The sequence below is a fragment of the Macaca nemestrina genome, chromosome 12 (genome assembly GCF_043159975.1).
Source record: "Macaca nemestrina isolate mMacNem1 chromosome 12, mMacNem.hap1, whole genome shotgun sequence".
Lineage (NCBI taxonomy): Eukaryota > Metazoa > Chordata > Mammalia > Primates > Cercopithecidae > Macaca > Macaca nemestrina.
The window spans coordinates 79,798,890-79,820,025 of NC_092136.1; the positions used below are offsets into that span (position 1 = coordinate 79,798,890).

Consider the following 21,136-nt stretch of genomic DNA (forward strand, 5'->3'; position numbering starts at 1 on the left):
TTTGGTGTTTTAGACATGAAATCTTTGCCCATGCCTATGTCCTGAATGGTACTACCTAGGTTTTCTTCTAGGATTTTTATGGTTTTAGGTCTAACATTTAAGTCTCTAATCCATCTTGAATTAATTTTCGTATAAGGAGTAAGGAAAGGATCCAGTTTCAGCTTTCTACTTATGGCTAGCCAATTTTCCCAGCAACATTTATTAAATAGGGAATCCTTTCCCCATTTCTTGTTTCTCTCAGGTTTGTCAAAGATCAAATGGCTGTAGATGTGTGGTATTATTTCTGAGGATTCTGTTCTGTTCCATTGGTCTATATCTCTGTTTTGGTACCAGTACCATGCTGTTTTGGTTACTGTAGCCTTGTAGTATAGTTTGAAGTCAGGTAGCGTGATGCCTCCAGCTTTGTTCTTTTGACTTAGGATTGTCTTGGAGATGCGGGCTCTTTTTTGGTTCCATATGAACTTTAAAGCAGTTTTTTCCAATTCTGTGAAGAAAGTCATTGGTAGCTTGATGGGGATGGCATTGAATCTATAAATTACCTTGGGCAGTATGGCCATTTTCACGATATTGATTCTTCCTATCCATGAGCATGGTATGTTCTTCCATTTGTTTGTGTCCTCTTTGATTTCACTGAGCAGTGGTTTGTAGTTCTCCTTGAAGAGGTCCTTTACATCCCTTGTCAGTTGGATTCCTAGGTATTTTATTCTCTTTGAAGCAATTGTGAATGGAAGTTCATTCCTGATTTGGCTCTCTGTTTGTCTGTTACTGGTGTATAAGAATGCTTGTGATTTTTGCACATTAATTTTGTATCCTGAGACTTTGCTGAAGTTACTTATCAGCTTAAGGAGATTTTGGGCTGAGACAATGGGGTTTTCTAAATATACAATCATGTCATCTGCAAACAGGGACAATTTGACTTCTTCTTTAACTAACTTAATACCCTTGATTTCTTTCTCTTGCCTGATTGCCCTAGCCAGAACTTCCAACACTATGTTGAATAGGAGTGGTGAGAGAGGGCATCCCTGTCTTGTGCCAGTTTTCAAAGGGAATTTTTCCAGTTTTTGCCCATTCAGTATGATATTGGCTGTGGGTTTGTCATAAATAGCTCTTATAATTTTGAGGTACGTTCCATCAATACCGAATTTATTGAGTGTTTTTAGCATGAAGGGCTGTTGAATTTTGTCAAAAGCCTTTTCTGCATCAATTGAGATAATCATGTGGTTCTTGTCTTTGGTTCTGTTTATATGCTGGATTATGTTCATTGATTTGCGAATGTTGAACCAGCCTTGCATCCCAGGGATGAAGCCCACTTGATCATGGTGGATAAGCTTTTTGATGTGTTGCTGAATCCGGTTTGCCAGTTTTTTATTGAGGATTTTTGCATCGATGTTCATCAGGGATATTGGTCTAAAATTATCTTTTTTTGTTGTCTCCTTGCCAGGCTTTGGTATCAGGATGATATTGGCCTCATAAAATGAGTTAGGGAGGATTCCCTCTTTTTCTATTGATTGGAATAGTTTCAGAAGGAATGGTACCAACTCCTCCTTGTACCTCTGGTAGAATTCAGCTGTGAATCCATCTGGTCCTGGACTTTTTTTGGTTGGTAGGCTATTAATTGTTGCCTCAATTTCAGAGCCTGCTATTGGTCTATTCAGGGATTCAACTTCTTCCTGGTTTAGTCTTGGAAGAGTGTAAGTGTCCAGGAAATTATCCATTTCTTCTAGATTTTCCAGTTTATTTGCGTAGAGGTGTTTATAGTATTCTCTGATGGTAGTTTGTATTTCTGTGGGGTCGGTGGTGATATCCCCTTTATCATTTTTAATTGCGTCGATTTGATTCTTCTCTCTTTTCTTCTTTATTAGTCTGGCTAATGGTCTGTCAATTTTGTTGACCTTTTCAAAAAACCAACTCCTGGATTCATTGATTTTTTGGAGGGTTTTTTGTGTCTCTATCTCCTTCAGTTCTGCTCTGATCTTAGTTATTTCTTGCCTTCTGCTAGCTTTCGAATGTGTTTGCTCTTGCTTCTCTAGTTCTTTTAATTGCGATGTTAGAGTGTCAATTTTAGATCTTTCCTGCTTTCTCTTGTGGGCATTTAGTGCTATAAATTTCCCTCTACACACTGCTTTAAATGTGTCCCAGAGATTCTGGTATGTTGTATCTTTGTTCTCATTGGTTTCAAAGAACATCTTTGTTTCTGCCTTCATTTCGTTATGTACCCAGTAGTCATTCAGGAGCAGGTTGTTCAGTTTCCATGTAGTTGAGCGGTTTTGATTGAGTTTCTTAGTCCTGAGTTCTAGTTTGATTGCACTGTGGTCTGAGAGACAGTTTGTTATAATTTCTGTTCTTGTACATTTGCTGAGGAGTGCTTTACTTCCAATTACGTGGTCAATTTTGGAGTAAGTATGATGTGGTGCTGAGAAGAATGTATATTCTGTTGATTTGGGGTGGAGAGTTCTATAGATGTCTATTAGGTCTGCTTGCTGCAGAGATGAGTTCAATTCCTGGATATCCTTGTTAACTTTCTGTCTCCTTGATCTGTCTAATGTTGACAGTGGAGTGTTGAAGTCTCCCATTATTATTGTATGGGAGTCTAAGTCTCTTTGTAAGTCTCTAAGGACTTGCTTTATGAATCTGGGTGCTCCTGTATTGGGTGCATATATATTTAGGATAGTTAGCTCTTCCTGTTGAATTGATCCCTTTACCATTATGTAATGGCCTTCTTTGTCTCTTTTTATGTTTGATGGTCTAAAGTCTGTTTTATCAGAGACTAGTATTGCAACCCCTGCTTTTTTTTGTTCTCCATTTGCTTGGTAAATCTTCCTCCATCCCTTTATTTTGAGCCTATGTATGTCTCTGCGTGTGAGATGGGTCTCCTGAATACAGCAGACTGATGGGTCTTGACTCTTTATCCAGTTTGCCAGTCTGTGTCTTTTAATTGGAGCATTTAGTCCATTTACATTTAAGGTTAATATTGTTATGTGTGAACTTGATCCTGCCATTATGATATTCACTGGTTATTTTGCTCGTTAGTTGATGCAGTTTCTTCCTAGCCTCGATGGTCTTTACATTTTGGCATGTTTTTGCAATGGCTGGTACCGGTTGTTCCTTTCCATGTTTAGTGCTTCCTTCAGGGTCTCTTGTAAGGCAGGCCTAGTGGTGACAAAATCTCTAAGCATTTGCTTATCTGTAAAGGATTTTATTTCTCCTTCACTTATGAAACTTAGTTTGGCTGGATATGAAATTCTGGGTTTAAAATTCTTTTCTTTAAGAATGTTGAATATCGGCCCCCACTCTCTTCTGGCTTGTAGAGTTTCTGCTGAGAGATCTGCTGTTAGTCTGATGGGCTTCCCTTTGTGGGTAACCCGACCTTTCTCTCTGGCTGCCCTTAAGATTTTTTCCTTCATTTCAACTTTGGTGAATCTGGCAATTATGTGTCTTGGAGTTGCTCTTCTCAAGGAGTATCTTTGTAGCGTTCTCTGTATTTCCTGGATTTGAATGTTGGCCTGCCCTACTAGGTTGGGGAAGTTCTCCTGGATGATATCCTGAAGAGTGTTTTCCAACTTGGTTCCATTTTCCCCCTCACTTTCAGGCACCCCAATCAGATGTAGATTTGGTCTTTTTACATAATCTCATACTTCTTGCAGGCTTTGTTCATTTCTTTTTCTTCTTTTTTCTTTTGGTTTCTCTTCTCGCTTCATTTCATTCATTTGATCCTCAATCGCTGATACTCTTACTTCCAGTTGATCGAGTCGGTTACTGAAGCTTGTGCATTTGTCACGTATTTCTCGTGTCATGGTTTTCATCTCTTTCATTTCGTTTAGGACCTTCTCTGCATTAATTACTCTAGCCATCAATTCTTCCACTTTTTTTTCAAGATTTTTAGTTTCTTTGCGCTGGGTACGTAACTCCTCCTTTAGCTCTGAGAAATTTGATGGACTGAAGCCTTCTTCTCTCATCTCGTCAAAGTCATTCTCCGTCCAGCTTTGATCCGTTGCTGGCGATGAGCTGCGCTCCTTTGCCAGGGGAGATGCGCTCTTATTTTTTGAATTTCCAGCTTTTCTGCCCCGCTTTTTCCCCATCTTTGTGGTTTTATCTGCCTCTGGTCTTTGATGATGGTGATGTACTGATGGGGTTTTGGTGTAGGTGTCCTTCCTGTTTGATAGTTTTCCTTCTAACAGTCAGGACCCTCAGCTGTAGGTCTGTTGGAGATTGCTTGAGGTCCACTCCAGACCCTGTTTGCCTGGGTATCAGCAGCAGAGGCTGCAGAAGATAGAATATTTCTGAACAGCGAGTGTACCTGTCTGATTTTTGCTTTGGAAGCTTCCTCTCAGGGGTGTACTCCTCCCGGTGAGGTGTGGGGTGTCAGACTGCCCCTAGTGGGGGATGTCTCCCAGTTAGGCTACTCAGGGGTCAGGGACCCACTTGAGCAGGGAGTCTGTCCCTTCTCAGATCTCAACCTCCGTGTTGGGAGATCCACTGCTCTCTTCAAAGCTGTCAGACAGAGTCGTTTGCGTCTGCAGAGGTGTCTGCTGCGTTTGTTTAGTTTACTGTGCCCTGTCCCCAGAGGTGGAGTCTACAGAGACAGGAAGGTTTCCTTGAGCTGCTGTGAGCTCCACCCAGTTCGAGCTTCCCAGCAGCTTTTTTTACCTACTTAAGCCTCAGCAATGGCGGGCGCCCCTCCCCCAGCCTCGCTGCTGCCTTGCCGGTAGATCACAGACTGCTGCGCTAGCAATGAGGGAGGCTCCGTGGGTGTGGGACCCTCCTGGCCAGGTGTGGGATATGATCTCCTGGTGTGCCTGTTTGCTTAAAGCGCAGTATTGGGGTGGGAGTTACCCGATTTTCCAGGTGTTGTGTGTCTCAATTCCCCTGGCTAGGAAAAGGGACTCCCTTCCCCCTTGCACTTCCCAGGTGAGGCAATGCCTCGCCCTGCTTCAGCTCTCACTGGTCGGGCTGCAGCAGCTGACCAGCACCGATCGTCCGGCACTCCCCAGTGAGATGAACCCAGTACCTCAGTTGAAAATGCAGAAATCACCGGTCTTCTGTGTCACTTGCGCTGGGAGTTGGAGACTGGAGCTGCTCCTATTCGGCCATCTTGCTCCGCCCCCCCCCCCCCGTAATATTTCTTAAGTACTATATGTTACCTTATTTATAAGAACTCAGGCAGAGCCACCAATGGGAACTGTAGGCTCATAGTAATAAAATAAATAGGAGGGATGAAGCATATCAGAAGCACAGGTTTCCTTTGAACACCTTTCTATCTCACTTTCAGGACTGTGGGTTTGTTAAGTCTAATTTTATGACCACTATCATGTTGTAAAACTTGTCAGTCTTTGCTGTATCCTCAGACGTGAGGCCTCACCCATCCCTCTCTTTTCATGTTATTCGAATTCTAGATGTGGGTTAAAATCCCAAAAGTGGTAAGCTTTCTCTTCTGAGCATACCATGCATTAATCTAATACACACCAAAGTCTATTAATTTTGAATAGCGCTATCAATTATACTGCATGACAGAGAGATAACTATGCAATCACCTGTGAAGAAGTGTCTTTCTTAGGAAACCTATATAGCCTTATCAAGACTCTAATGCTGATGGATAACTCCATTCTCAAAAATCACAATTTGACTGCATTTTCTTTTATGGGATCTTAAAAATGCAAGCCAATAGAATACTTCTGAGGCTTGTATCACCTATCCACTTAGACAATTAATGAGCTTATCATTACTCTTCTAATAAAAATAAGACCATTCCAATTACTCTGGGCCTGTTAAATATACCTACTTTCCAGGTATGAAAGTGTATAGAAAGGCAATGTTAGCACCTATACATGGCCTTGTGAGTTTCCCAAGATTTATTTAACTATCAGGTGCCACTGAGAAATGACTCTTTTCATTTTTTTAAAAAAAATCCCATTTGACTCTGTCTCATCCTCCCATTCTCTGTCTAGCCCAATTATATTGACAATCTGGTCTTTTCTTCCTAGCCTTCCTTCAGGACAACTTCTGGTTTTTGTTCTTCCCACAAAAACTCCAGTATAAAAGAATAAATCCACTTTTATGTTAAGCTTCAGGTCTCTTAAATAATCTCTCTTAGATCAATGATAAAGAAAGACTAGGAAACAGCTCAAAACCCTCCCCTGACTTCCCAACTTACTAAAAATAAAGTGGAATCTTTTTGCCAGGCATGCCTTACAAGCTACTCACTCATTCATTCAGGTAATAAGCATATGTTGGGTACACACTCTATGCCAAGCACTATTCCAGGTGACTACTGATAAGACAGAAGCATTGTAATTCCTCTGTATTTAATAAATGAGAAGGAAAATACCAAGGAACAAATACTTACATGATAAGATTGTAGATAATGAAGTGGGATACAGAAACATAAAGCAGGGTGAAGGCAGGGGGATGGAAAAGAAGAAAGGACGGACAGGGTTTCTGGTGTTAAGCAAGTCAGGAAAGACCCCTTTCAGGAGGTGATGTTGAAACAGAGATCCAAATGAATATCTAGGGAAATCTTTTCAAGTCATGTGAATGCCATGTGTTCAGATCTAGGCCTGTAATACATTTGGCAAGTTCAAGAGAGAGAATGAGGCCAAAGTGCTTAGAGAGGAGTAGGTGAGTGAGGTTAATATTGGAAAGGGGCTAGATCAAGCAGGCATGAGTGTGATGGGAAACCTGTAGCTACTTTCAGTTACTCCTAAACTGTCTTCAGTCCTGAGGACAGATGAAGAAAAAAATCCTTTTACTGACCACAAGTCTCTTTATTTCAGGGAAATAATTCTACTAGCATGTCAATAAAAATAGATTTTTATGTCTTCTCAATATATCTTTAGGCTGAAGCAAATAAAGTTTATGCTTTAGAAAAACATTTAGCGATATTACATCAGAGAAATGCAAATTAAAACCACAATAAGACATGATCTTACCACAGCTAGAATGCCCGTTATTAAAAAGTCAATAAATAGATGTTGGTGCAGATGTGATGAAAAGAGAATACTTATACACTGTTCCTGGGAATGTAAATAAGTACAACCTCTCTGGAAAACAGCAGGAATACTTCTCAAAGAACTGAAAGTACATCTACTATGTTATCCTGCAATCTCACTACTAAGTATGTAAAGGAAAAGAATTCAGTATGTAAAAAGAACACTGGCATGTGTGTATACATCACAGCACAATTCATGATAGCAAAGATATGGAATTAACCGAAGTGCCCATCAATTGATGAGTAGATTATATACCTCATTTTTTAGTCTATTATCACTAATTTTTTAAAAAATTATTGCTCTAACCATAGTACCATATACATGGAATACTATTAAATACATACAAATGAATGAAAAATGTCTTTTGCAGCAACTTGGATGGAACTGGAGGTCATAATCCTAAGTAAAGTAACCTAAGAATGGGAAAAAAATACCACATGCTCTCACTTAGAAGTGGGAGCTAAGCTATGGGTACACAAAGGCATACAGAGTGGTACAAGGGACACTGGAGATCCAGAAGAGGGGAGGGTTGGATGGGGGTGAGGGATGAAAAAATACCTATTGGATACAATGTATACTACTCTAGTGACAGGTACATTAAAATCCCAGACTTCACCACTGTACAATGCATCCATGTAGCCAAGACCCACTTGTACCCCTAAAGCTATTAAAAGTTAAAACAAACAAGACAAAAAGATTTTTAAAAAGGAAAATTAAAGGACATATATGTTTTACGGAATAGTCTCAGGGCCTTCTTGTATCATGAAAACAGTACCAAAAAGTGCTTTATAAAATACAATATTCGGTTGATGTGTTGAGAAAATAAAAATGTACGTGCACACAGTACAGTTAGAACAATAATTTTAAAAAAGAAAAATGTTTAGTGATATTAGAATATACCCACAAAATTATATTTCCCATCAAAAGCAAAGAACAACACAGAGTTGGTTCCGTTTATCCTAAAAATTATATATTTATAGGCCAGGCACGGTGGCTCACACCTGTAATCCCAGCACTTTGGGAGGCCTAGGCGGGCAGATCACAAAGTCAGGAGATCAAGAGCATCCTGGCTAACACAGTGAAACCCCATCTCTACTAAAAATACAAAATATTAGTCAGGCGTGGCGGCAGGCACCTGTAGTCCCAGCTGCTCGGGAGGCTGAGGCAGGAGAACAGCATGAACCCGGGAGGTGGAGCCTGCAGTGAGCTGAGATCACACCACTACATCCAGCCTGGGTGACAGAGCGAGACTCTGTCTCAAAAAAAAGAAAAAAATATATATTTATATATTTGCATGTGTGTATATTTATATGAAATATTTATTTTGATCATATATTTATATATTTCATGAAATATATGTATGAAAAACCTCACAAAATTAGGCACTATAATAGTTGAAGTAATTTTACAGATGGTAGAGTTATAGAGGATATTATTCCATTTTTTATTATTATTTTGAATTTTACTTTATTTTCCAAATTTCCACAACATGCCTTTTTCATTATAAAAGTCATAATAAACTATGGCTTCCATTATTTTAAAAGCTACAAAACTGAAGATCTTTTTAAAATTACTCTAATTTGTAGATCTTCATGAAAATGTGGAGGAAGACGCATTGTTTAGAATTGTTAATCAATTACGTTTGCATCATAGTACTACTACCAATTAACAGTGTGATGTTATATACATTGCTTAACTTCTCTGGGTTAGTTTTGCCATCTAGTAATGTGAAAAAGTAATGCCTATGTCTCAGACTCACTATGAGAAATAGTGCTCACTTCAGCAGCACATATACTGAAATTGGAACGGTACAGAGAAGATTAGCATGATCCCCGCGCAAGGATGATATGCAAATTCAAGAAGCATTAAAAAAAATTAAATAAAAAAAGAAGAGAAAGAATTTTTATGATAAATTAAAATGATTGAAAGCAAGAAACTTGCAGACATATCTTTGTTATGCTATCTTAGATGGCAGGGATTCTACAAGTATTTATAAAATGTCCAGCAGATTTTTAATGGAGTAGCTTCAGCTAAATTAGAGAAGGTTTTGACTGCAAACTCTAAAGAAGTCTCTATCAATATACAATCAGAGAATAATAAAATTACTATTTTGAAACTGACCTTGAGGCATCTCTTCTATCATTAATTCCAGTCTTCCTTTTCCGTCAGTGAAAGTCCAACTTATCCCTGCACACCTTTAACAATGGGACTCTCATTCATTTGGCAGTACTAGGATAGAACTCACTATTAGTATTTTTTTTTTCCTCTGTTAAGCCAAAATCCATTTATCTGTTCCTTTCACTCTACATCTTGCTTCTTTATTCAGGATCTAGATAAAATAGGCCTAATCCAACAGTCACACGATAGCCTTTTCCGTTTCTAAAAACAGCTATCATTTCCCCTCTCTACTGATCCAGATTATTATTCACTTTTCCCCCAGCTAATCCTTGGAAAATAAGGTTGCTAGGCCCCTCACTTTCCACTGGAGCACACACACTATATACTTATGAAATTGTGGAATCTAAGCCTGAATACAATTTCAACCAAGTTTCACTAGCACAAAACACAGGATTCTGCCTGCCTATCTTGTTTATAAAATCATATAATATTGTAGGATTCCTATCATTGGTTGTCTTAAATGAACTTTGAACATGATACACTGAAAAGGTATTGGCCTTGAAACTCAGAGATGTAGCATCTAGTACAGTGCCTGGCACATAGTAAGCACAGTAGTCCCCACTTATTCATGTGGGATGCATTGCAAGACTCCCAGTGGATGCTTGAAACCATGGATAGTACAGAAGCCTAGATATGCTGTTTCGTCCTATACATACATACCCATGATAATCTTTAACTTGTAAACTAGGCACAGTGAGAGATTAATAACAGTAGGAATAAAATAGAACAACTATAATAATATACTGTCATAAAAGTTAAGTGAAATTGGTCTTTCTCTCTCTTGAAATATACTCACACTTCTTGTGCCTACATGTTGAGTTGAAGGGAGATGAATGACATAGGCACTGTGATGTAGCTACAGGCTACTATTGACCTTCTGACAACACATCAGAAGGAAAATAGTCTGCTTGGGGTGATTCTGGGTCCTCAATCCATGTAGGTGTCGATAGTTGGATGTCAGGAGCAGACAACATTGATGACTAATGGGTGAATGGGTAGCATACATATGGATATGTTGAACAAAGGGATGATCTGTGTCCAGGGTGGGATGGAACAGGACAGTGGGAGATTTCATCATGCTACTAAGAATGGCTTGCAATCTAAGACTTGTACATTGTAGATTTCTGGAATTTTTCATTTATTATTTTTGGACTGCAGGTGACCTCAGGTAACTAAAACCACAAAAAGCAGAAACACAGATAAGGGGGATCAACTATTTTCAACAAATGATGGCTGTTATTGTCATAATTACCACTATAGTTATTTAAAAATGCTTAAGACATTTTAGATTTGTAATCACTAAGCCCTATTTTCCTGAACCTGTGTAACACATTTGGTTTTTAGAAATCTGGGTAGAACATTCATCTTTGTTAACTGTATTTTATGAGAATTAAATTGTCTTATCATAGTAACCCTGTTAAAATCTTTTTGGATTGTGATTCAGTGTGAAACCATATGTGCTTTCCCTTCCAGATCTCTGTCAACTGTGCATGCGATGAGCTGTCCACTATATCTTCGGTCAAGCCACAGATAAAAATGTTGACTGAAGCAAGTTCAAAGTCTGAGGCACATGTGCTGTGTATCACTCAACATGAGGAAGAGAGGAACTGCTTATAGCAGTGTATACCTACGTCCTTTGAGAAATGGCAGACTAAGCCGTTTTAATCATTTAATTTTAACCCTCTGGGTCACTACATTTATCTGAAGTGCACTTAACGTAGAATCTAAGACCATTTGAAAATTGTCATTGGCATTAGTTCTTGTTTTTTTACAAATATAGACGGAATCGCAACTCAAACTTGTGAGCTCTATTGGTATATCTGAGCAGTACAATTAATGAATTTCAGTTAATTTTTAAAAACTTACTCTGTTCTAGTTCCTAAGCCAGAGCCTGAAGAAGTTCACGGTCTAGTCAAACACACAAATATATAGATATATCATCGTATGTATGTTGTCAAGTACTAAAACAGAGGCATTCATGACTGTTTATAAAGAGTCATAACCAAATTCCTGGCCACATAATTAAAAATATTTTAGAGCTGGCAAATATTTTATAGATTACCAAATCCAATCTTTTAATTATATCCAGAAACTGGCTCGGAAAAGGGAACCAACTTGGCCGGGCACGGTGGCTCATGCCTGTAATCCCGGCCCTTTGGGAGGCCGAGGCGGGTGAATCACAAGGTCAGGAGATGGAGACCATCCTGGCTAACACAGTGAAACCCCCTCTCTACTAAAAATACAAAAAATTAGCCAGGCATGGCAGCTGGCGCCTGTAGTCCCAGCTACTCGGGAAGCTGAGGCAGGAGAATGGCATGAACCCGGGAGGCAGAGCTTGCAATGAGCCGAGATCACGCCACTGCACTCCAGCCTGGATGACAGAGCGAGACTCCGTCCAAAAAAAAAAAAAAAAAAAAAAAAAAAAAACAAAGAAAAGAAAAATAAGGGGGAAAAAAAAGAAAAGGGAACCAACTTGCCCAAGTTCATATAGTTAACTGATGGACAAGAACTCAGATGTTCGAGTGCCTACAGAAATGTCCTTCCCCTATCCTCCCCTCGACAATGTCCTCCTGCACCAATAAATATGTACGTTTGTTTATATGTAATGGTAGACTCTCCTGTCTAAGAGTCATCTTTCTGAAGAATCTTATAATCCAAGATTGAAGGTATTGATACAGAATAAATAAGAAAAGTGTATTCTGTTGAGTCTTTATCCTTGAATATACCTAAGGAATTAAATGTGCACGCTCATGAACAATTAAATTCCCTTACATTCCAATATTAGCTTGTCATTATTTGTTTTTTTCCCCTCCTCCATGGAATATAGGGAAATATAATAACACCTTACTACTGATTAATGCTCATTCGTTTTAATTCATTCCACAAATATTTATTGACTTTCCACTATGTGAAAGGTCCTTTTGAAACCAGAAAAATTCCCTTGTCCCCTTTTCAGGGCATGTGATGAGGGTGTGGCGCGCTTCTTCAGTGCCCCACTGTTCAAACCTCTAGGGGAACATACAGACGGGCAGGCCGTGGAGCTCCCACCCCAGGGCATTGTCTGGAGGTGAATGTTTACAGCCCATGCACCAGTGGGCGTGGGTTACAGGGTGCTCGCTTAGTTTAGCCATCTATAGGCAGCTTGTGCTAACCAGCTCAATTAGACCCTCTATATTACCACAAAGACAGAGGATTTTCTGTATCTTGGGTTCTTGTCTTGGTGTTCCAGAAGAATCAGATCATACCTGGGCTTAGAGAATGAGTTCAAGGTTTTATTGAGTGGAGGTAGCTCTCAGCAGATGGGGGAAGCCAGAAGGGGATGGAGTGGGTCAGGCCGCTCAGCAGCCTGGGCTCTTCTCCGACTCCCCCCGGCCAAACTCTGCCTCATTCCACCGGTCGATGGGCTGCCTGTGTGCTGGCATCTGTCCTGTGCTCTTCTGCCAGCATGCTCCCCTCAGCATCCTCTAGATGTCCAGCCACTTGTGTCTTCTTCATCCGGTGTGTTCCTCTCAACATCCAGCCCCTTGTGTCTCTGCCTGCTAGGGTCTTGGGGTCTTTATAGGCACAGGATGGGGGCATGGCAAGCCAGGATGGTCTTGGGAAATGCCACATTTGGCCAGGAAAACAAAAGTGCCTGTCTTCACCTAGATCCGTGGGCACAGGCCCAGGGGTGGAGCCCTAGCCAGGGACCATGCCCTTCCCCACTTCCCTATCATTTAAAGGCAGCACACCCTTCTCTTCTCAGTACTTCCCCTTTTCCCCTTTGGTATCACTTTGTAAGATAAAATATAGAGTAACTATGGTAGCAGCCCTTAAGGAAGTCTATTTGTCTTGGTAATACTCTGCTCTTTGTGTTACAATGAAATGTATCATAAAGTCTAATAACAGATGGATATTCTGGATACTTACTCTTACCAAGAACACACAGACTACTGTTCTAGGGTATCTGTGCCACAATAAAGTATTAGTGAAGCAAATATTTATTGGATCTTACTGTCTGAAGGAAACAGAGGTATGTGGTTTTAGTAACATTTTCTGATTTGGCACTCCCAGCTCCTCTGAGAAGTTGATATTCTAATTGCCCACTAGTGATTATAGCTGAAAACCTGAGGTTGCTAGATGCTGAGTAATTTATCTCAGGTCCTAAAAGTAAATGAAGGAGCTAGCATTTGAATGCAAGTCCATGTGACTTCAAAGCCTATGCTGTTTCCACAGAACTTTCACAAGGTTCTGGAATCAAAGGGTGGTGACAGCCATCAGTGTCTAAAATGGGTAAGAGAAGCTTGGAAGGAGTGAGTCCGTCACTGAACTCAATAGTTTGCATTTGTTTAAGTTTAACCGGTATGATAAAAACAGATTTTTTTAAATAAATTGGAATATAAACACGTACACTTTCCTCAAGTATCTCTAAGTGCACGATTCTGCACTAAAGCTGTGAAATTCTGCATGTGATCATTTTAAAAAGCTGTTATTCACTATTGCTGTTAATGAGAATGATATTTTACTTCCTTTTCTGAAGCTTCTCTTTCTGTATTTTCAACATGGGCAGTTATACATAAAGTCATTTACTACACATTTTGAGGGTTTTTTTGTTTGTTTGTTTGTTTGTTTTAATGTGGATGGTTCTGGCACTGAGTTTATCTCCTGTTAAGCACATTTCTTCTTGGCCATGAAGATGAGCCAAATTACCTTAGGTATTTGGTCTTACCCATGGTGTAACACTTGCCAGAAGTTTCTCTGGGGAAATTATGCAGCTCTAAGCAGCTCCGGATCTTTCAGCCCCAAGTTTCCTCAAAATAACCTGGACCTTTTCCACACTCTTCAGTTCCACCTCACTGGTCCCTGGACGAGTTGTGTAAGGTTTTTGAATGACCTTGATCCACCCTAATTTGAAATCACCACAGGTATCAGAAGGAAAAGCTGAGGGGGATTATTCCCAAGTAGGACGGATCAACTCTAAACTGACACAGGCTGTGTAGGAAGGGCTCAATCTTCTGTTTTTCTTACTGGGTAGCTTTTTCACTTATGATGAAGAAGGGAGTTCTATCGAGAATAGTCATCCCCCTGGCTTTTCTTTAGAAGAGGTCAGAGATGAAAAAGCAGGTGAGACTCCTAATCTTTTATTTACTTTCCCAAAAGCGAATTTACAGTATAGACAGGAGACTAAATGGCAAGGACTTCAGTTAACAGTGCAGCGCCAGGCCATGGGGATAAAATAATAAATAGGATACACAGAGTCCTTCACTCCCAAAGCCTGTAGTTAAGCACCATTTCAATAAACTTATTTGTCTAAAGTAGTACACATACCAGGAAAGGGGAAAGGAGTACTAGGGAGCTGAGAATGGGACTCAAACCCAAACCCACCGAGCTGGGCAAAGTTCTGACCTCAAATACCTATGTCTAGTTGTCCTCAGAGATTATACATTTTATTTTTAATCTAATGGTCATTTATGTAATACTTGCTATATGCCATGCACTATTATAAGTGCTTTAGAAACATTCGGCTGGGTACGGTGGCTCACGCCTGTAATCCCAGCACTTTGGGAAGCCGAGGTGAGCATATCATGAGGTCAAGAGTTCAAGAACAGCCTGGCTAACATAGTGAAAGCCCGTTTCTACTAAAAATACAAAAAATTAGTTGGGGATGGTGATGGGTGCCTGTAATCCCAGCTACTCGGGAGGCTAAGGCAGGAGAATCACTTGAACCCAGGAGGTGGAGTTTGCAGCGAGCCAAGATGGCGCCACTGCACACCAGCCTGGGTGAGAGTATGAGACTCTGTCTCAAAAGAAACATTCCTTTAATCTTCATATTAAACCTACAAAATAGATGCTATAATCACGGGTCCCATTATATGGATGAATAAACTGAGGCACAGGTAATTTGAGTAACCAGCTCAAGGTCACGCAACTAGGAAGTAGCAGAGCTGGGTTTTGAACCCAGAGGCCATGCTCTTATTCCTAAAATAGGAACCTATCAATAAATCCTTTAAAAGGAAAAGTTCCTGTGACCTGCTCAGGGATGGCGTGGGAAAGCAAGACTTGGAAAGACTATTTGCATTCTGCAGTGCTGAAGAAGTACAACAGGAGGGCATCACTCATTCCCTGGTCTTGGTCTGTAGGAAAAGGAGGACCCCCAATAAACTGCTGGAGCCACAAATATGGCCTGGGCCATGTGATGCAAACGCCTGTGTGAGGCTCCTGCCAAGACACCAAAATAGCTTATTCATATAGAACTTTTTAGTGTAATCCAGGCCCATCATAGACCTCGGATAGTGGCAATTTCTAAGGAAGAGAACATATAAATAGTCCTCTCCCATCTTAAAAGTAATTTTTGCAGATAGTAGCTTCTCTTGCCACACTTCTCTACATGCAGAGAGAGGACTGATGACAAAGACCCCTCTCTGACAGAAAAGTCCCAAAGTACCCTCACACTGCCAGCCTTTCAGAAGAAATGAGAGAGAGAGCAGCTGGTTAAACCAGAGACAGAATATCCTTTTTATTACCTACCTTCCATGATCCAAAAATAACTAGACCCCCAGTAGCCAGGAAACTTGAAGAACAGAGAGAGGAAAAGAGGAAAATGCATCAATTTCATCAACTAGAAAACACTAAAAATTCAGGCAGGGATCTGTGTGCTTTCAGAGCAAACTACCACACTGAAATTAAATCTCCATGGCCCCTCAATCACCAAACCATCTCTACAGCAGACTGCCCTTTCAAATATTTGCTTTGTATTTTTCTTTCATTTTCCTTGCCTCCATTACCCAGAAAATGGAAATACGTGAACTACTACTTGCTTGACCTTGAAAAAGTGTCCCACTCTTTTTGAGTCTCAGTCTCCTTGTCTGTAAATGTGAACTAATCTAACCCCACAGGGTAGCGCTAACTGATGGAAGAACCTGGCACAGGGCCTGTTTCATAAGGAACACTCAATATAGGCTTCTCTTTCTTTTTTTTTTTCTTTGAGGCGCAGTCTTGCTCTGTCACCAGGTTGGAGTGCAATGGTGCAATCTTGGCTCACTGCAACCTCCATCTCCTGGGTTCGAGTGATTCTCCTGCCTCAGCCTCCCAAGTAGCTGAGACTACAGGCACCCCCCCACCACGCCCAGCTAATTTTTTTGTATTTTTAGTGGAGACAGGGTTTCATCATGTTGGTCAGGATGGTCTCGATCTCTTGACCTCATGATCCACCTGCCTTGGCCTCCCAAAGTGCTGGGATTACAGGCATGAGCCACCACACCCGGACAGCTTCTCCTTTTTATTAACAAAATTAGCTTTTGAGTGCTTGCTCATCTTTCTAGCTAGCTTTGTGTCTTGCATATGTCATTTAACTTAGCTGAACCTTCACTGCCATCCATAAAAATCAGTGTAAATAAATGAAAGTATTTATCATTTTGACAACTAGAATTTCTATGAGGAAGGAGGCTGTGTTTGCATTTAAAAAAAAAAAAACCCTTTGATGATTTCTGGTGTTAGCTAATTGGCATCATGGCTTCCAAAATGAGGGACAAAATGCTCTCTATGGGACAACTAAACTTGAAATAGAGAAATAAAGAAAATACCTGATGAGAAAAGAGGAGTACGAGGGGCAAGAAAAGATAGCCTAATAGGGTTAAAGGTTTGTGAAGCTCTGCAGTGGTGGGGTAGCTGAGGATATTGTAAGAGCAAGGTTTCTTACTATTCTGTTTAAAGTTGTTTATGTTGCTTGGACTTAAAGCTTTCTCTGTTTCACCACCACATCTTACAGATAGTCTAATAGGGATATTTGTTAGGAGTGTTAATCTTATGGAATTTGAAGAACCTGAGTTCCAAGTGTAGGTCAACAAAGATGACCCAGGACAGAGCAGGTGCCCAGACATGAAAGCAGAACCTTCGATACATCCAGGGAAGTCCTGGCTGTCTGCAGGCCCAGGGAAGTGAGAAGGGAATCTAAAGCCCATGTTACCTAGATTTTTCAGAGGCAAGGAAGATTTCAGCTGAGAGTACAGTTACCGAAGGACAATCACATGAGCTTAGCAGGTAAATGACTCATGTCCATCTCAAGTTATATGGCCTTATAAGTGCTCTCCCTCTCTCTATTCCCTCCTTCCAGTCTTTGTTTCTTGCTGTCTTTATATCTTGCTTTTAGTAAAAATGCTGTAGTTTTACTTTGGAGTGCATATTTCTATGTCGTAGTTCAACCCAAATTATTCCAAAGGGGAAATATTAGGTAATCTGTTCCAACCGCAGTATCTTTCAATCTCCAGAAAGCATATATATTTTTTTCTTTTAAACCACATCATCCCGGTGAATATTCATCTATGTAAAAGTGATTCATTATCACCTTTCATTTTTACTATCCACTGTCTTATTGTTCATTACTATCTAGAGGCTGGTTTCTCACTTTTGTCCTTGGATTTGCAATTTTTATTGCCACTGCAGACTACTTTTTCATATCTCCTTTTACAGTTTCTGTGTTTCTCCATAACCGTCCCTCTGTGTTCCATGATCAAGTAAAGTGGCAGTCACTAAATTATTGGATATTCTCTACAGTTTCCCATCATTGGTGATGTTGGCCATATAATCTGCTCTCTCTTTTCAGTGAACCATATATTGAAAAGGATATATGGGTATTAACACTCAGAAAGCTCAAAATTCCAAGGAGCTTACCCAGACCAGTGTCTGGCTGATTTAGAGATCAACTTCCTGTTTATTATCAACTATTATCTGCACTGATTTTTTTAATTCTCTTTTTCTTTCTGTCTCTAGTTCTATACAATCCTGTTGCTTAGTTTCTTGTGCCATTGAAAAGCTGTTCCTTCATCTCGATTGTCAATGCCTAGATTTCAGGTCCTCTGCAAACCTCTCTTCTTTCGTTTAATAAACTCATTTGGTTAGTTCCCACTACACAAGAAAACAAATTTCAGGCACCCTGGATTTCTCATGGACTCTTCTCTAAAATACTCACCTTGGGCTGGGCGTGGTGGGTCATGCCTGTAATCCCAGCACTTTGGGAGGCCGAGGCCGGCGGATCACGAGGTCAGGAGATTGAGACCATCCTGGCTAACATGGGGAAACCCGGTCTCTACTAAAAGTACAAAAAATTAGCTGGGTTTGGTGGTGGGCGCCCATAGTCCCAGCTACTTGGGAGGCTGAGGCAGGAGAATGGTGTGAACCCGGGAGGCTGAGCTTGCAGTGAGCCGAGATCACACCACTGCACTCTAGCCTGGGCAACAGTGAAAGACTCGATCTCAAAAAAATAAAATAAAATAAAACAAAGTAAAATAAAATAAAATAAAATACAGTTCTCACCTTGGCCAAATTCTCTGCCACCAGTCCCTACTTTTTTCCTACCCTGCATCAAAGTTGTAAGTAGTTGATTAATGATACTTTTCAGTTTGGGAACATTATCAGTTATTATCACTGGTTCACAAAAGGTCCTTCCTTTATTTTATATATTTATGTACTTTATCTTTTCACAATGTGTTATTACCACTTGTTTGCATGTGTCCATACAGTCGTTTCTGCTGTAATGCTCATTATGCAACTGTGAATTTGTTTTCATGCCATTGACAGAGCAAAAAGTTTGAGTATAATATAAAATTTATGTTGTGGGGAGTTCTGTCCAGGAGAAACACTAGGTGAATTCAGAAAATGGTACCCCAGTGATTGGAGCACCAAAGGAACATACAAAAAGCATACGTATACACACTCCTCAAACGTGTACTAGCTACCTCGATTCCCTGTCTGTGTTAGGAGCCATACAGATATACATCTGGCACTGCAACTGTCTGTCTGATTAAAATAAGCTTTGTTTCACCACTTCACAATAACTCACAAGTTCCCACCCTCCCCATGTCCACTTTTACAAGAACACTTCTGATCTTTTTAAAAATGAAACTTTTTATATGTACATATTGTAACATGTATGTACTTTAACCACTTAACGTATATAATTGTGCTGCAGTTTTTATTAGATTTCAAACTTTTTAATGTCACTGGAAAATATTTTTTGTTCCCAAACACATTGTTTTCACAAGTACAGTGTTTTCTACTGCATGCTTTTGCATACCAAGGTGATTTTTAGAAAAGAATAGGTTGCTTCATGAAGAAATGACTATTGGTTTATACACACATATATTTAATTTATGAAAATTAAATTATTTATAAATGTCATTCTGTTTCCTGCTGGTTTTTTTTTTAATCTAAGTGCTATGCTTTCAGATCCTTCAATGCTGTTATTTATGGTTTCTAACCACTACCTATCACTCTTCTATATTTTACCCATCTACTCTCCCATGGGTAGATACACACTCAAGGTATTTTCAAATTTCTGCTACTAAATAACATTCAAATAAAATTTTAAAGAAAACCTTGTGCAAACCTTCTTCTGGCTCTATATAATACCTTTCTTTGGAATAAATACTCAGAAGCAGAATTGTCAGATCATAAAGTAAGGAAACTTTTACTGTTCTTAAAGAGTGCCAGCATGGTCTCGAAAAGGTATATGCTATCAAAATACCAATAGTATTCTTCCCAGCAGTAGTAAAAAAAAGTCTTAAAATTTATATGAAACCATGAAGGACCCCAAATAGCCAAAGCAATAGTGAGCAAAAAGAACAAAGCTATAGGCATCAGATTGCCTGACTTCAAAATATACTACAAAGCTATAGTAACCCAAACTATAAATGGTGCTGGGAATACTAGATATACATATGCGGAAGAATGAAACTAGACCACTATCTCTTACCATATACAAAAGTCAACTCAAGATGGATTAAAACTTAAACATAATACCTGAAACTATAAAATTACTAGAAGAAAAGAGAGAGGAAATTGTCCAGAACATTGGTCTAGGCAGAGATTTTATGGTCCAGTCTTGAAAAGCACAGGCAACAAAACCAAAAAAAGACAAATGGAACTACATCAAACTAAAAACAGCTTCTGCACAACAAAGGAAACAATCAACAGTGTTAAGATACAATCTGTAGAATGGAAAAAAATGTTGGCAAAGTATTCATCCAACGAGGTACTAATATCTAGACTACACAAAAAACACAACTCAACAGCAAAAAAGTCATTTAAAAATGAGCAAAGAATATGAATAGATATTTCTCAAAAGAAGAAATGCAAATAGCCAGCAGGTATATGAAAAATGTTCAAATTCACTGGTCATCAAGAAAATGCAAATCAAAAACACAATGAAATATCATCTCACTGCATTTACAATAGTTATTATCAAAAAGACAAAAAATAAATGCTGGCAAGGAAGCAAAGAAAATGGAACTCTTATACACTGTTAGTGGGAATGTGGATTCATATATCCATTATGAAAAATAGTATGGAGCTTTCTTTAAAAACTAAAATTAAAACTACCATATGATTCAGCAATCCTGCTACTAAGTCTTTATCCAAAGGGAAATCAGTGTATCAAAGGGACATTTGCACCCCCATGTTTATTGCAGCACTATTCACAATAGCCAATATATGGAACCACCCTAAGTGTCCAACAATGGATAAATAAGAAAATGTGTTATATAAACACAATGGAATACTATCCAGTTATTTAAAAAGAACAAAATCCTGTCATTTGCACCAATGTGGTTAGAAGTAGAGCTCAATAAGTTAAGTGGAATAAGCCAGACAAAGACAAATATCATATGCTCCTATTTATACGTGGGAGCTAAGAAAGTTGACCTCAGGCTAGCACCCTAGCTCACGCCTATAATCCCAACACTTTGGGAGGCCAAGGCAGGTGGATCACCTAAGGTTAGGAGTTCTAGACTAGCCTGGCCAACTTGGCGAAACCCTGTCTCTACAAAAAATTAAAAATTTAGCCAGGCATGGTGGCATGCGCCTGTAGTCCCAGCTACTCGGGAGGCTGAGGCAGGACAATCGCTCAAACCTGGGAGGCGGAGGTTGTGGTGAGCCGAGATCATGCCACAGCACTCCAGTCTGAGCAACAGAGTGAGACTCTATACCAAAAACAAACA

General features: G+C 39.7%; 1 protein-coding gene and 1 non-coding gene across 19 annotated transcripts in view; one reads left to right on the forward strand and one right to left on the reverse strand.

The window, feature by feature from the left end:
* The window catches only part of LOC105468948 (teneurin transmembrane protein 4), a 3,228,145-nt gene that overhangs the window by 1,924,205 nt on the left and 1,282,804 nt on the right, over window positions 1–21,136 (reverse strand). The window lies entirely within an intron of this gene.
* LOC112424488 (U6 spliceosomal RNA) lies at window positions 8,757–8,863 on the forward strand. The gene has a single exon (XR_003015238.1). It is a non-coding gene; the product is annotated as a U6 spliceosomal RNA (small nuclear RNA).